Genomic DNA, 16,136 nt, shown 5'->3' with positions numbered 1-16,136 from the left:
AATATCCACTTTTAGCAATGTCATAATATAGTTTTTACATATATAGGTCTGAGGTGGCTTGCTGGGGACTACCGGAGTTCTGGATCTCAAGAAGCAGAGTCTATTTGGAGGAGTGTAAAACAAAAGCCTTCAGTTTTCTTGATGATTTCTGGAAATAGGATTTCGATTAGAAGTTGTGAGGTTCAATGCATTAAACCCTAGGGTAAGATTTCAAGATTTGGGATGCAAAAACCTAATGAAACTTCCAAGTGAAGCGTATTCCATGTTTTATTGGTATGTTCGAAGTGTATTCTATCCCAGTAGAACTGAGTGAAAGGTGTTGAAAAGGGGTACAATATTTCTAGAAACTTCTGTAGACGGCGTTCGAATGAGAGCTTTCAATTTGGTAACCCTTTTCAGCACTAATATTCAACTTCTATAAAGAGTCAAGAACCGACCGGCGCTCTTGCCTCCGCCAATCAAAAGCTAGTCGTTCCAACTTGGCACAGGTACCATTTTCTTGCTCTACATCAAGAAAGGAACAGATGGACGAAATTGGAAAAAGAAAGAAGAAAAGATTCACAGTGTTCACTTTTGGGGAGTTCAGAATCAAAATATTTCTTTACTTGGTGTAAAAAATTGAAAGAAGAAAAACATCAACCGACGGTTATTCTGAAAAGTCAAATCACATGTTACACTGAAACTTATTTGAAGCATAAATGCTTCAACAAATCTTCTCTTCCTGTGCAGAATGGGCCAAATTGGGCAATTTTAATGGGAAACGCCGTTTGCAAACTAGGTTGATGTAAACTGATGGCTGTGTCGTGGGTTCAAATATTATGATAAACTCAATGATGAAAACCTCATATCAATATCTGTCATCTTTTCTGCGTTACAGCATGTTTTTCGAAAGTGCGCACTTTCGAAAAGTTGCTGTAACTTTTTTCCTGTTGAAAATTTCTTGTTTTCATGAAAACAATCCCAAAGCACTTTTTCACGTAAACAACTTTTTTTCAAATGAGATATCAATAGTTATTGATGAAACAATGTTCCTGCATATTACCAACGTTACAATAGTTGTTTTTGTTTCATTGTAGGATTTTAAATATTAGCTGATGATGAACCTATATAGGTTCGAAACATTTACCGCTCTTACATCTGATGGTGACATTAAATTGTGGAGACGACTTTGACTTTTTATTCATCGCAAAAGAATGCAAATCTCTACTACGGGGAAAATGCAGAAGCAGCAAGCAATTTGTATCACGGGATGTATCCAGAGAGAAGACCATCTTTTAGGAACATTTTTGCAAAATTGAGACGCAACCTAATTGATGATGGTCGATTTGAATAGAATAGGGATGATGATTTGGAAAAAATGGTCATTTCAGGAGCTGTTGAAAATAATCCCAAAACGTCAACACGAAATTTGAGAATATCAACAGGCCTACCAAGAACTAAAGTTTGAAAAATTAAAAAAAAAAACAAATTCAAACCATACAGGATCGGAAGAGTTCATTAACTCAGGCCAGGAGATTTTGTACGCCGCATGGCTTTTTGCCAGTGGTTCCTGGAAAGTTGTAACCAAGTGCTTGATCTTTGGTTTAATTGTATTTGGTCGGATGAAGCTTATGTGAGCAGTGCCAAAATTTTCAATTGCTACAATTCTTATACTTTTGGGCACAACAAAATTCATTGTGGAGTAGAGAAGTCAAGGAAGATTTGGATTCAGTGGGTAGGCAGGTGTTTTCAGTGGTAGAATTATCTGCCCATTTATTTATAATGCCACTCCCACATCTCAGAGGAATGCAGAAATTTTAAGGCAACATATTAAACCCTTTGTTGATGAACTGCCACTAATGGAGCTCAGAAAAATATATTCTCGACAAGCAACAATCGGGTAGCCAACCAAGGACCCTACCGTTGACCGACCAGGTCACCGGACATAACGCCTATGGACTCTCACCTCTGGGAAAGGTTGGAAGACCTCATTTTTAAATTTCCGACCAATTCTAGATACGAATGGAAAGCGGCAGTGATGCAAAGTTTTGCTTCTCTCACTCCAATTGAACTAATCATTTCGGCAAAAAACGTTCAAAAGAGGTGTCGCCTGTGTGACATTTCGAACACCTTCTCTGAAGAAATATCTCTTGTTCATTATTGTAATTGTTTAAGTTCCATTTATCAGTATTAAATATAGTATGAATTATTATCAGTTTTATTGGAACTATGCGTTTTAATTACTGCTGCGAAAAGCTTTTTCAACATATGATAGCTACCACTGAACAATTTCTTTCTGTTTCAAAGTGTGCCATTCAAAGTGTACATGAAAAAACCTAAAAGCTCTATATTTCAAAGATGACTAGCAAAAGATCAAGGGTGCTAAATTTTTGATGAGGTAATTTTAAGCTCTATTGAATTATGCAGGAATGTATACAGGTCTCACTAGAAAAAATAGTTTTTCATCAATAAATTAAACGTAAAAAAGTGCTTAGGAAATGATTTCATACGAACAAGAAATGTTTGACAGGAAAAAAGTTACAGAATCGTTTCAAAATCGCACATTTTTGAAAAATATGACGTAGGTAACTCATAAACGATGATAGATATCTATATGTGGTTTGCACCATTGAGTTTGACATGAAATTGGACCCTCAGACACTATCAGTTTTAATCTATCTAGTTTGAAAACAGAAGTTTTCCTTGAAATGTGTATGCACCAGAACAGCAAAAAATATCTAGTTGAACATTTCGTCAGCATCATCACGGATTAATTGTGTTTAGTCACGAAATATGTTTTCAGAATATATTTTTCACTGTTTATGTGTGTATATTTACTTCTACGCTAGAACTTCGAATTATACCAAAAAAACATAAGATAAACAAAGACAAATTTCATCTGGTTTCTGATTCCGTGACTTTTTAAAAATTATATCAAAAGAAGAGAAATCGTGACGGGAATACACTAATTTCGGTATTTCGGAGACACACCAGTTCATGAATATCTCATGAAATGCCCTATGCTCTCTTATATTCACTCACAAGGGAATTTAAGGTGACAAGTAAGTAGGCAGCGAAGAGCGCCATATTTACAAAGCTATTCCGCACACAAAGGCAATTTATTCATAAACAGCCTGTTGTAAAGAAGCTACCGAATGAAAGCGTGTTCTGGCCCAAAAACAAGCTTGTCAAATTAGAGTTCATTTGGTAAATCCCTCGCACTTTATGAATATACGGATTACGAGTTGACATGAACAACACATATATTTCACACTGCTTTCTCAGGCTTTGTTCAGAATATTGTCTGTAGAGTCTGTCGGGAGATATGACGCTTCACGTGTGTTGCCAGGGAATTTAGGCACACATAATTTCCACACTTCTACATAAAAATAATTCATGCAAGAATATAGTGATTGTGATAATTGGGTAGAAAAAACGCAATTTATTTCTTTCATAATTAAATATAGTTATGTTTTGGAAAATCGCATGAAATCATAAATTGAAGTCCTTCTCTGGTGGTAAGAATGAGAAGACAGACTTCAAATCATGAAAGGTCGACAGATCTCGCTCTATATATCCCTACCAATGCGTAGCCCCACTCATACAAAAAGATTATGTTCCCAAACTCTCATTATATTCCGCAACATTTCAGAATGTTTTGGTATGTTCTGGAATGTTGTGAAAACCTCTTGAATTATACAGACTTCTGAAAATTTCTAAAGGTCCATAGATTTTAAAGAGCATGTACGTCAAGTGAAAATGGAAAAGCTCTTCTTGGATGGGGTTTGAGAATGATCGTTCCGCAACGAACTGGTATGATCCAGGATGTTCCCGAATATTCAAGACCTACTATTTCCAAATATTCCAAAATATTTCGGGGTGTACTATAATGTGAAATGCTCTCGAGTACTCTCGAATGTTCTTTACTGTTCGAGAAATTCCAGCATTAATATTTCGACAAGCACGCCTATGTAGTGAAACCGAAAACTCTGCTGATCGTTTCACCATGATCTGTGAGATGTTTCAGGATATTTCCGGACACCCGAATATTCTACTACATTCCAAAATGTCTCGGGATTTTCTGGAATGATGTGGAATACATTCGAATACTCTCTAGATAGCAAAATATCCTGCCCTTATTGATACCATAATTTTTTTAAGGACAAATCACAAGCACTATAGAAAAATCCTTAAGTCGCTCTCAGAGCGGTGCCTATGCGAAAGTAGAGATTTACAGTGGATTTGAATCGCTGGAGATTAAATACATTCGGAAAAACGTTCTCAGAAAGTTTATTCCACATAAAACACAGTTCTCCAGATGAAAGAGTTCTTGAACAGTTGAGTTCGAAGTGTACTAAGTTGATCCTCAAAACGATGAGCAGCAACAGTCCGTCGCGTATTTTTGATATGTACCCCTCTGGGAGAAATCGAATGTGCAAAGTCACTTGAACACCTCCTGCGAAAGTATCTATAGAGGAGAGACACATCTTCAACCTTTCTTCGATGTTACAAGCTATCAAGGTTGCAGGTCTCCAATCAGGTGGATGGCTCTTCTCTGGATGGAAGCCAGTTTGGGGGCACATATATGAGAACAATACTTTAAAAAAAGTCTGATCTGAGCTCAATGAAGCATCAAAAGTGTCTGAGGTGTATACAGTTTCCTGGTTCGGAACAGTGTTCCAAGCTTCTGAGAAGCAGCCTTTGCAATACCGGCGACATTATTGTGCCAAGACATATTGGTGTCCATTTCAACCCCCAACAAACTCATCGAAGCAGAAAGCGGATTTGTCTGACCTGACATTATTATATCCGGTTCTGAGACATTTATCTTCTTTCGTCCCAATTCGAAATCACTTCTAGATCCTCATTAAGATATGCAACTTTCTGCTGCCGGCGAAGATATGCCTCCATAACCGATGTCCTGGAATCCAAATGGAATGACGAGACAAGTGTGCTGTCGTCGGCAAAGCAATATATTGGATTCTGTTTTATTTTTCAATAAGTCATTGATATACAATAAAAAGAGGGTTGGAGACAATATGGATCCACCAGCATTGATGATGGAAGTATTTGAGAGATATCCATCGACGGTGTAGGAAACGATCTTTCAGAAAGCTAAAGAACCACATACAAAAATGATCCGAAAAGCCATAGAATCGAAGTTTGGCCAACAAACCCTCATGCCACACACTGAAAGGCCTTAGAAATATGAAGCGCAACAGCTTTTGACTCTATATGTTTCTCGATTGCGTTATTCAAAATACAGGTGACATACGATAGAAGGTCGCCTGTTGATGTTTATTTCAAAAAACCATATTGATGATCGCTCAAGATTTTGAAGCCCCCCAAATATTCGAGGGTATGGTGGTTTATGGCTTTCTTCATGATTTTTGATACCACTTATAGCAAAGTGACAGGTTGAAAAGTCTGCAAAATATTGTACCGATATCATTTGCGCACTTTTCAAGTACGAAGACAGGTACTTCATCAGGATCAGACGCCTTGTTGATATTGATCTGTTTCAGAATTCGCGTGACTAGACGCTGTCGAAAAGTAATTTTCGGCATTGTGGATTCCATTTTTTAAATAGTGGGTGGTGCCTTTACCAGAAAATCTACTGTGGAGTAGGACGCTAATTGTTCAGCTAGTAGATTTGCTTTTTCTATGGTTTTTTCTATTTCTAAAGAAATATTACAAGTATAAATAATTTTCCAGTTCAAGGAAAGAAATTTGGTTCATTGCAAAACTGAGGCCCTTATGATCAAATGGCCAAAACGAGTGAGTTATAGCTCTTTTCTCATGCATGAGGGAGGTTCCTATTTATACCTGTTTCTGAAGATATTAGGGCTGGAAAGAGATATCGAGAGCTTTCCAAAAATTTCCAGAATGTTGTGAACTGTTCAGAAGTAAATTGATTTCAGTAAAAAATGTGAGTGTTCTGGAAGTGATTTTTTTCAGAGAGAAATCATATAAACTTCACCTCACTATTTGATCTCCACAATGTTTATGAAGTTACTATGGATCTTCATCAAATAACGGCCGAATCAATCAGATAATTTGTTGTTACATTCAATTCTGTGTTGGTGAAACATCGGAACATTTAACTTCTTATTTCTTGATTTGTTTTCGTGGCTCGCTTTAGTCTCTAAAAAAAGCAAAAAGAGTATAGAAACAACTAACTAGTGTGAAATTGCTGACATTCATCTTACTTATAGATTGGCCGAAGGTAATGTTTTTGGAACGCAACGTATTTACAGAAACGAATATACTGGTATGTCTCATGCACAAATTCATGAACGAATTTGTAAAATAGGTTCATTGGATTGAGATGGCCAAGCTGCTGAAAGACTTACAACGACTAAAACTTCTGCTTTAGAAAAAGCTGTAGGTACCTCATAAAATAAATCAAGATCCAGAAACTACTACCAGAACTACTGTCACAGATTTCCAAAGCAACCATAAGTTAGTTTGGAACATTTTAAAAGAACAACAATCATACGCCTATCACTTACAGCGCGTTTAGGTATTGTTGTCAGGAAATTTGCTATCAAGAATGAATCGGATACGTGGAAAAATGTCAGCACAACACCAATTCAGCACAACTGTGCTCTTTACAGATGAAGCAAGTTTATCGCACAATGTCATCATGAATTTTCTTCCTCCCGACATGAAAGAGTTACGCTTTTAGTATCAATTTTTCTCGGATATTTGAGTTGGAATTATTGGAGATTTGTTAACTGAACCGGTTTCTCAGGAAACAAGTTACCGCCTCTCTTAGAAGGAGTTTGATATACAGTAAGGAATTCGATGATTTTCATGCATGATGGGATTCCGGCACACTTCAATTGTGAAGTGCGTGAATAGTGAGACTCAATATTTCATAGATTGAACGAGGCACTCAACTACCAAGTCAAACATGGCATCCAAGATGATCAGATTTCAAATCCTCAGTTTGCACTACTCCTGTGGCAGATAAGAACGATTCATAGAATTACATATTATCTGCATGCCAGATAATACGAAATACTCGCTCCTGAATAAAATTTACAGGGAGGTCAGTTGGAGTCGTAAACTCGACATCCATCTCCTCTGTAGACTCGCTCCTGATCTAAGTTTACAGGGAGGTCAGTTGGAGTCGTAAACTCGACATCCATCTCCTTTCTCTATAGACTCAGCGTCAGAAATAATTTTTAAGTCTACTCTGTCCATAAAAGTCTCACGAGTAGCTATGGAAAGAAGGTCAGTCACGGCAGAGCCTCGCATTACCGTGACAAGGCGATGCTCGCCGAGAGGGCGCCCGGTATCTCGAAGGTTCCGTAGAGACAGCTGATAGGATCGTCTCGATTGTTTTATATTTCTACATCCTGTGATCGGATCAATTTCCAAGTCCATTGACATCGAATTGATCCGATCGCAGGATGCAGAAATGGAAAACAATCTCCAAATATGCAAACTTTGCACAAATTGCATGCTGAGCATTTTACCTCAGTACAGTGATCGGATCAGAGTTGCAATATCAGCGTATAAATCTTCATAAATATTGAGGGAGGTCAAGATCATGAACAGACAGTATTCAGAAATTCATTTGAGTATCTATTGATCATCAGCAATGCAGCATACCTCCTTCTCTTCAATCCTGCGGGGTGGCAGTATAATGTAAGTGTTTGGTGTTTTAAAGTATTTTTTGATCAACATTCGAGTGTGAGTTTATTCTTTCCGTTTCATTACAATAAATATTTGAATAAGTTTTTAAATGAGTCCTTTCATTATTTGGGTGAATGAATGAATAAAATCCTCTCGGTTAATAGCGAAGCGAGTACTGAGTTGCGACAGTATCGTAAGATTGTATCATCTTTCCCTCTAACCGATTTCCTGAAGTCTTTGAAATCCACTAAATACTCGTTAGGACAACAAGAGGATTGTTCCGAGTTCTTGGGGTTCTATTGAATACTCTTCGCGACAAAACAACAGAAAAACGTATGTGAATTTCTGGAACTTCATCTAGCGTTTTCTAATATGACTAATAACCAGTCCGTGCAAAGCTTATTGTTAACTAACATGAAAATGAAATTTTCAACAGGTGATGATCGACTGTATTGCCAAACATGCGCCAAATTAACTGACTGTTATAGGGAAACAAGTATAGCTGAGGCACCATTCAATCTAATAATAACTCTGATGATCTTCAAAAAATACTCCACCTCTGACGGAAGCACCAAACTCTTTCGAAGGTTTGGAATAGATGAACACTTCAATCTAGCAGATCACTATTATAATATTCATGCAGTCATTGTTCACTGTGGTTCTGTCGTTGAATCTGGTCATTATTACGCCTTGGTCAAAGACGAAACGGGCTGGTTTAAGTTTGACGATAGTCGTGTCACGAAGTGTTCTGGTGATATATTGAATTTATTGGAGCCTCTGGAGACACCCTACATTTTGTTTTATGAGAAAGAAGGCATTGGCAGATCAAGATCTTCCGACGATGTGGTGCTGCAGGTTTTTCCGGATTCTTCTGCAGCTGAGAAAGCAAATGCGCCACTGGAAACAATGAAGTCGCCCCGGAGCGCCAATTAATTTTTTTTGTTGTTTTTGAAAACGTTCATTTGTGAAATTATAAGACAACAATAAAAATTAGCTGGCGCTCCGGGGCGTTTCTATTGATTCCAGTGGCGCATTTACTTTTTCAGCTGCAGGAAAACCCGGAGAAACCTGCAGCACCACATCATCTGAAGATCTCGATCTGCCAATGCCCTCTCTCATAACACAAAATGTAGGATGTCTCCACAAATAAAGGTTTATTATTCATCCCATTATGTTTTTCAATCTGAAAAACTTCCGGAAACGCAAAACATGTGAAATTGAGCCCGCATTATTTATTTTGACGACGTATTCTCCCAAGAGAAAAGAAAAACGATATGTATATTTGATAGCCTGCTAAGTGAATGGGACTGACAATATTAAAATGTATATTAGGAGGGGAAGTTATATGGAGTCCATAATAACTTCCTGAATCAATTTCAATCACTTTTCTGTGCATGGACTTCCTTTTGGCATATACAAAACAATATTATGAGATTGACATAATTGGAAATATTTGTACCATGGATTACATCATTATTTGAGTCGTGAAAAAGAGAGAAGATATTTTATTTCAGCAAAAAAGACAAACTGTTACCTTCAAAACATTTTGTTCGAATTCGAAACAGTAAAAAAAGTTGTAGTCTTCAAAGAAAATTGAAGATTTAATTTTTTTTTTTTATAATTAACTCATCGCCTTTGTCTGAAAGACCCGTTAATTTCAGTATTTCCTTGATGATTTTTTTCTGCGTATCGTATCTTCCTTTCTGTGTAAAATATTATTATTAGTCGTTTGTTTGAAAGTGGTTGACAATGTTTCATGGCATTTAAAAAAAATTGAAAAGTTTCAAGCCAAATTACTACACGATTTTTCGATTTTTATTATCCACATTCATCTTCGAGTGATGACTGGACTACTGCTCAGAGTAATGAATATTTATAGGTCATTCCAATGCTTTCACTTATTCCTTCTTCCCTCTCTTCGCTTCACCGTATTAGCAGGAGATGATCGTTTGGCGGGTATTGAATGTTATCCTCTCGACTACAGGTTTCCATGTGTTGCGTATCTCTACGCTAGCTTAGGTGGAGGCGTCGTTGAACAACATATATGCAGCTTCTTTGAACTTCCTCCCAAACCAGTATTCCATCACACGCGGCCTGGAATTTCAAGAATTACCTTTAGCGGATACCCTGTGAGTACGGCAAATCCTATATCGGTGAAACCAAAAAAACCGCATTGCCGAGCACAAGAGAAGCACAAAGCGAAAAAAAAACAGCAGATCGGTAATAGTACATACAAGTGGTCCCATGCTGAGTTCGAAGAAGCTGTATATATGTTGTTCAACGACGTAGATATACGCAACATATGGAACCCAGAATCAAGCGGAAAACGGTCAACTCCCGCCAAACGGTCATCTCCCGCTAAACTGGTGAAGCGGGAGAGGGAAGAGAGGATGAGTGGAAGCATTCGAATGACTTATAAATAGTCATCTCTCGGAGGAATAGTCCAGTCATCACTCGAAGACGATTGTGGATACTAACAATCGAAACGTCAGGAAATAACTTGCCTTGAAATCTTTCAAATTTCATTTTTATTTCATTTCAATTGATATGATTTTAATTTTCGGCCTATTTTTTATTTCATTCTCACTTAATTTCAGGGTTTCCGTTATTTTCAGCTTTCTTCAATTTTATTTGTTCTTTCAGGGATTTCAAATCATATTATATCATATAAGACAATGGGAGTCCAAGTTTCAGTGGAGTTTTATCCCAAAACCAAACTGTTATTTCAAAACCTCGACACGTGTTTCGATCACCAAGTGATCATTTTCAAGAGGAAGAAGTTTCAATCTTCCTCTTGAAGATGATCACTTGGTGATCGAAACACGTATCGACGTGTAAAAATAGCGGTTTGGTGTTGGAATAAAACTCCAGTAATATTTAATATGTGAGATTGATGACTTGTTTATATTGTGGTAATTCATGAAATCAACTAGTGGTAATTAGACAGAAGTGTTTTTATTCATTCCATTAAAGTCCAGTAATATTCATTACTGCAACAAAGAATCCAAATAGTGCATCACAAATGGGAGTTAAAACTAATGAAATCAATTATTGTTAGTATTACGACTTCATTCAGATGAATATAAATTGTTTAATTCATTTCTAAGAAACTAGTTTCAGTCATTATTGTCTGACATGCAGAATAAGCTCATCTGTAAATGAAATTTGATTATTATCAATTCGAAATAGGGCCAGAAGAATAAATCATAAGCGATTTTATGATCTTATAATAATATTCTTCATACCTCTTTGGAATGATGACCAACTACCAATACTCAGCGATTAGAAGAGTTTCTCAATGTGTTTGCAAACCAATATTTGGCAATAACGAAATGTGGCCTTCAGATCTGAAAGAAAAAGAAATCGGTGAACTCCATATTGGTTTCATCGATCCAATTATTCTATTACAATATCTGGCAATATTCATATTCGATCTCTTTGAAAATTTTCTATTCTAAATCCCTACATTCTCCTGATCATTTCATACTATGTTCAAGGTAAATAAAATATTTATTTTCGTTCATATAAGTTATGATTTGATTCCTCGTTGATTAAAATACATAATACAATCAATTTTTTTCAATATCGTTGAATTCAAATAAAATTGTCAATAACTTGAATTATATGGAAATTTCCATAATAAATTGATATTTATGCTCACATACAGAACTGAATCGCTTTTGTAATCGTGATGATACATCAATTTGAATAGTGTGAATTGAAAACTGAATTATGGCTTTTGTATATATAATCCATATTATAAATAATTCTAACGTACACAATGATTCAGGAATATTCAGCCTACTGCATTGCGAAACTCGTGTTCATGATCATAAAGTACCTCCATTAATAGGTAGACACAGATAATGATCAGGACAATTATTTTCAATTCGACGTTGATTGACTCACATTTATCTGTTCCTGAAAAAAAATCAAAGATGTGGACTATTGAGAAAAGTAGGTATGCATGAGTCGAAAAACCATACATGAATCAACAAATTGCAGTTACTCTCAAGTAATTCATCATTCTGTCTCTTCAGCACAGTTAGTTCGTATTTTTTCAACTATTCGTATTTCTGCATAGATGTAACGTACCTTATCTACAAGTTAACTAGTAACAGTGGTTCATCCCAGTTTTATTAATTGAAGTTTAACCCCATTCCTGTTGACAGATTGATGTAAAATCTGGTAAACACATTCAGTTTTGATGACAATATAATTCAATAAATTCTGTATCATTGTAAATCCAAGATGGCCGCAACTACAAAATGGCGGATTACATATTTTTCCACAACTACTAACAGTTAACTAGTAACAGTGGTTCATCCCAGTTTTATTAATTGAAGTTTGACCCCCTTCCTGTTGACAGATTGATGTAAATCTGGTAAACACATTCAGTTTTGATGACAATATAATTCAATAAATTATGTATCATTGTAAATCCAAGATGGCCGCAACTATAAAATGGCGGATTACATATTTTTCCGCAACTAGTAACAGTTAACTAGTAACAGTGGTTCATCCCAGTTTTATTAATTGAAGTTTGACTTCCTTCCTGCTGACAGATTGATGTAAAATCTGGTAAACATATTCAGTTTTGATGACAATATAATTCAATAAATTCTGTATCATTGTAAATCCACAACTACCTCAATACGAGTATCAAATAACAGAGCTTGACTGGTAGTATAGTATGAAAAAAACGCAAATCCAATATAATCTATACAAAGACCTATGTCAACTTAGAATTGGGATACAATCATGATTTTCCACCCAAGTCAAGATTTTGTATCGTTAGGATAGTTAAAAATAATACGTCGTTAGCGATACACCACTTACGTAGAGGTAATAGGTTGAAACTTGCCAAGAACTGTGTTATATTAGGGTAGATAAAAATTAGAAACTGAAAACTTGAAATAAAAATAAGTAAAAAAATTATGTCAAATTATTCTGTAGATTGCTGAGGAGAGTGGTCTGATGACTGCTATCTAGGACCTTTCGAAAAAAAGTAACGAAAGATGTGACTATAACTCCTGACGAGCCTAATGATTCTTTATCAATATTTCAAGTGATATTATAAGTGCACTAGCTGATGACCAGCATAATACAATCAGTTGTATTGACCCACTGAAATCACCGAAAGAATCTATGCACAAAACGCTACATGAAGGTCAGTTTGGCTTCAGACAGAACTGTTCCACTGTTCAAGCGATAAAAAACTTGGGGCTGATATAGTCGAGGATTTTGAGGCGGTTCAACATACGGTGGTGTCTATTGAGCAAGGTCTTCGACTGTGTTCCTCACACAGTACTATTAGACAAACTACAATTTTACGGTATACCCGGTACTGCATGGAAATTATTCGAATCGTACTTGAATGGTAGGAGACATGCTGTTCTTATAGACAACAGCTATTCTAAAATCGACAACATTCATTTTGGGGTACCTCAAGGTTCTATCCTTGGCCCACTTTCATTCATTGTCGATATATGAAATATTTCATTACATGTGTCAAATAAAATGCAGATGATTGCTCCCTTTATACTTCTGGCAAAAAACTTGATCTCTTGAAAGAAACTTTACATGATTTTTTAAGAAAAGCTGAAACATGATTAATTCCTAATTGTTTGAAACTCAATAAGAACAAAACTCAATATATTGTTTTTTTCAACTAACAATACGGTTTCCAACAATTCAGAAGTTAAACTACTTGGAATTGTTATAAAGATGACAAATTAAAATGGTCAGCGCATATTGAGTACCTAAGTGAAAAATTAAACTCAAGTCTCTTCATATTACGGAAACTGAGCAGATTTGCTAATCTGGCAGTTTTCAAAACAGCCTACTTCGGCTTATTTCACTTTCACTACATGCTGTGTAGTGAAAGCATTTACACTATGTGTAAATGCTGTAGAATCTGTGAGAATTTTTAGACTCCAGAAACGAGTTTTAGAAATTATATCTAAGGCCAATTATATTTTTCAACAAAACCGTTCAACATAAAATATTATTTTTAATCATCTTAATTTTCTGTTAACTATTTATTGTCAGTTTGAAGTACAGTACAACATTTTATTCTAAAACAACGATAAAAATAAAATAAAAACAACAATAAAAATTAATTGGCGCTCCGGGGCGACTACATTAATTCCAGTGGCGCATTTGCTTTTTCAGCTGCAGCAAAACCCGAAAAACCATGCAGCACCACATCATCTGAAGATCTTGATCTAACAATGTCCTCTCTCTTATAAAACAAAATGTAGGGTGTCTCCAGAGGCTCCAATAAATTCAATGCATCGCCAGAACACTTCATGACATTACTATCGTCAAACTTAAACCAGTCCGTTTCTTCTTTGACCAAGGCGTAATAATGACCAAATTCAACGACAGAACCACAGTGAACAATGACTGCATGAATATTATAATAGTGGTCTGCTAGGTTGAAATGTTCATCTATTTCGAACCTTCCAAAGAGTTTCTTGCTTCCATTAGAGGTTGAGTCTTGTTTGAAAATCATCAGTGTTATTATTAGATTGACTGGAGCCTCAGCTATACTTGTTTCCTTATAACAGTCAGTTAGTTTGGCGCATGTTTGACAATACAGTCGATCATCACCTGTTGAAAATTCCATTTTCAGATGATTTAACAATAAGATTTGCACGGACTGGTTATTAGTCGTATTAGGAAAAGCTAAATGAAGTTCCAGAAATTCACATAAGTTTTCAGTAATTCTTGAACATTTACCACAAAGTAAACAAGTGAGGATTTTTCCAGCAAAAGATTTACAAACACAAGACGAGATGGGTTGTACGGAATCATTCAGTCCAGAGCGGTCAGGAGTATTGATTTTGCTATTGTTTTGCTCACGAAGAGTATTCAACAAGAACCCCAAGAATTCGGAACAATCCTCTTGTTGTCCTAACGAGTATCTAGTGGACTTCAAAGACTCCAGGAAATCGGTTGGAGGGAAAGATGATACCTTCTTACGAAACTGCAGCTGCATGAACAGTTGTTTGAGTTTGATGAATAAGTAGGAAACATTCCCGTTCTCGTTCATCATTAAAACTTCGTTCTTGAAATTCTTCGTCATGAACAACACTTGTAAAATGCTATCCATGTAGCAAGTGTTTCCTAAATTATCCAATCCAATTTTCTTCTCAGATTTTCAGGACAACTATCTACTGATTCGTAAGGAAGAACATGTTTCACAGAATCTCCATAAAAACCATTTCTCAAGCTGCGATCGATCCTTCCAAGTGGAGACGGGTTTCGTAGAGGGATCGATTCGGCTCTTGCTTCAAGAAGCTCTTTCACTGAAAGGGTACCAGTTCTACGAGGACTGCAACTCATTTTTTGGGGGCAAGAGTGACCTGAGTCCACTGACCGCACTGAAAAAGAAGAAGGTGGATCAATCACTTGTGAATTAACTTTGATAGGAGACTGATGAATATCCACATATCTGGGCTTGTTTCGAAGAGGTTTCAGTTCCGTACTGAAATTAGGGCAATGCATAATCTCATCAAAATTATGTGAAGGAGGAATAGTTCCAAGTACTGTTTATATCGGCAGAATATGAAATCGTCGTTCAGCCAATCTACATTTTTTGAAAATATTCCATTTGGAGAACGGTTTCCTTATCAGATGAAAAAATAGAATCTGCAGCGATTTTATTTCATCGTGAATCACTATTTTTGAACAAGCGCCGCTAACAAAACGTCTTAAGAATTTTCTTGCAGTGTTTCAAAATTTTCCTGAAAATCAAGTACGAAATTAGTATCAATTATCATGAAATATCTCTGCTCATGAGTTGCATCTGAAGTTGGTGACATGCAAAAACAATTACATATCATGAATACTCCCGAGTTTTACTCTATTTGGGGTAAGAGTCACTAGGTACTATGAACGGTTCGTGAAACTGAAATTTCAGCTGAACCGTAAAGGAAATGTAAACAGGATAATTGAACAAAACAACAGAGCGTCGTCACGTCTGTCATTCTATTCTCGACATTGTCTTGAAAATTAACTGTTATACCTGGAATGCAAATATTCCATGATCTGATTGTGCCGTGTTGTGCATTCTGAACTCTCTTTTTTTTTCAAAATGTTTCTTGTGTGGACTCACATATCTTGTTTGATATTCATGAGACTTTATGTAAAATTACTTCTGAAAGATGTTGACATATCAAAACATTCGTTCACAAAATAACAATTGGTTCAAAAGTTTGTAACAATAAAGTATATATCAGATGAAACTGCCTAAACTTGTTCTCGTTTTGTTTCATCCGATTATTTTCGAGAAAAATCTTCTTGTAGAATGACTCGACGGTAATGTAAATCTTTCTAATGATACATTCAATGAAGTGAATGATTACGATAAAGCAGCTAAGAAACCCACGTTCTGAAAGGGTGCTTCGAGTGGTTGAGAATAAATACCATTGATTCATATATACAGTGTGTGAAAGCCAAACGGAATGAATTCATTATTTCGGTTACGGTACATATTTTAACAAAAT

This window comes from Leptinotarsa decemlineata, unplaced genomic scaffold (genome assembly GCF_025532065.1).
Source record: "Leptinotarsa decemlineata unplaced genomic scaffold, Ldec_3_MD MMD2_tig00000008_RagTag_RagTag, whole genome shotgun sequence".
Lineage (NCBI taxonomy): Eukaryota > Metazoa > Arthropoda > Insecta > Coleoptera > Chrysomelidae > Leptinotarsa > Leptinotarsa decemlineata.
Note: the sequence above shows the minus strand (reverse complement) of the source record.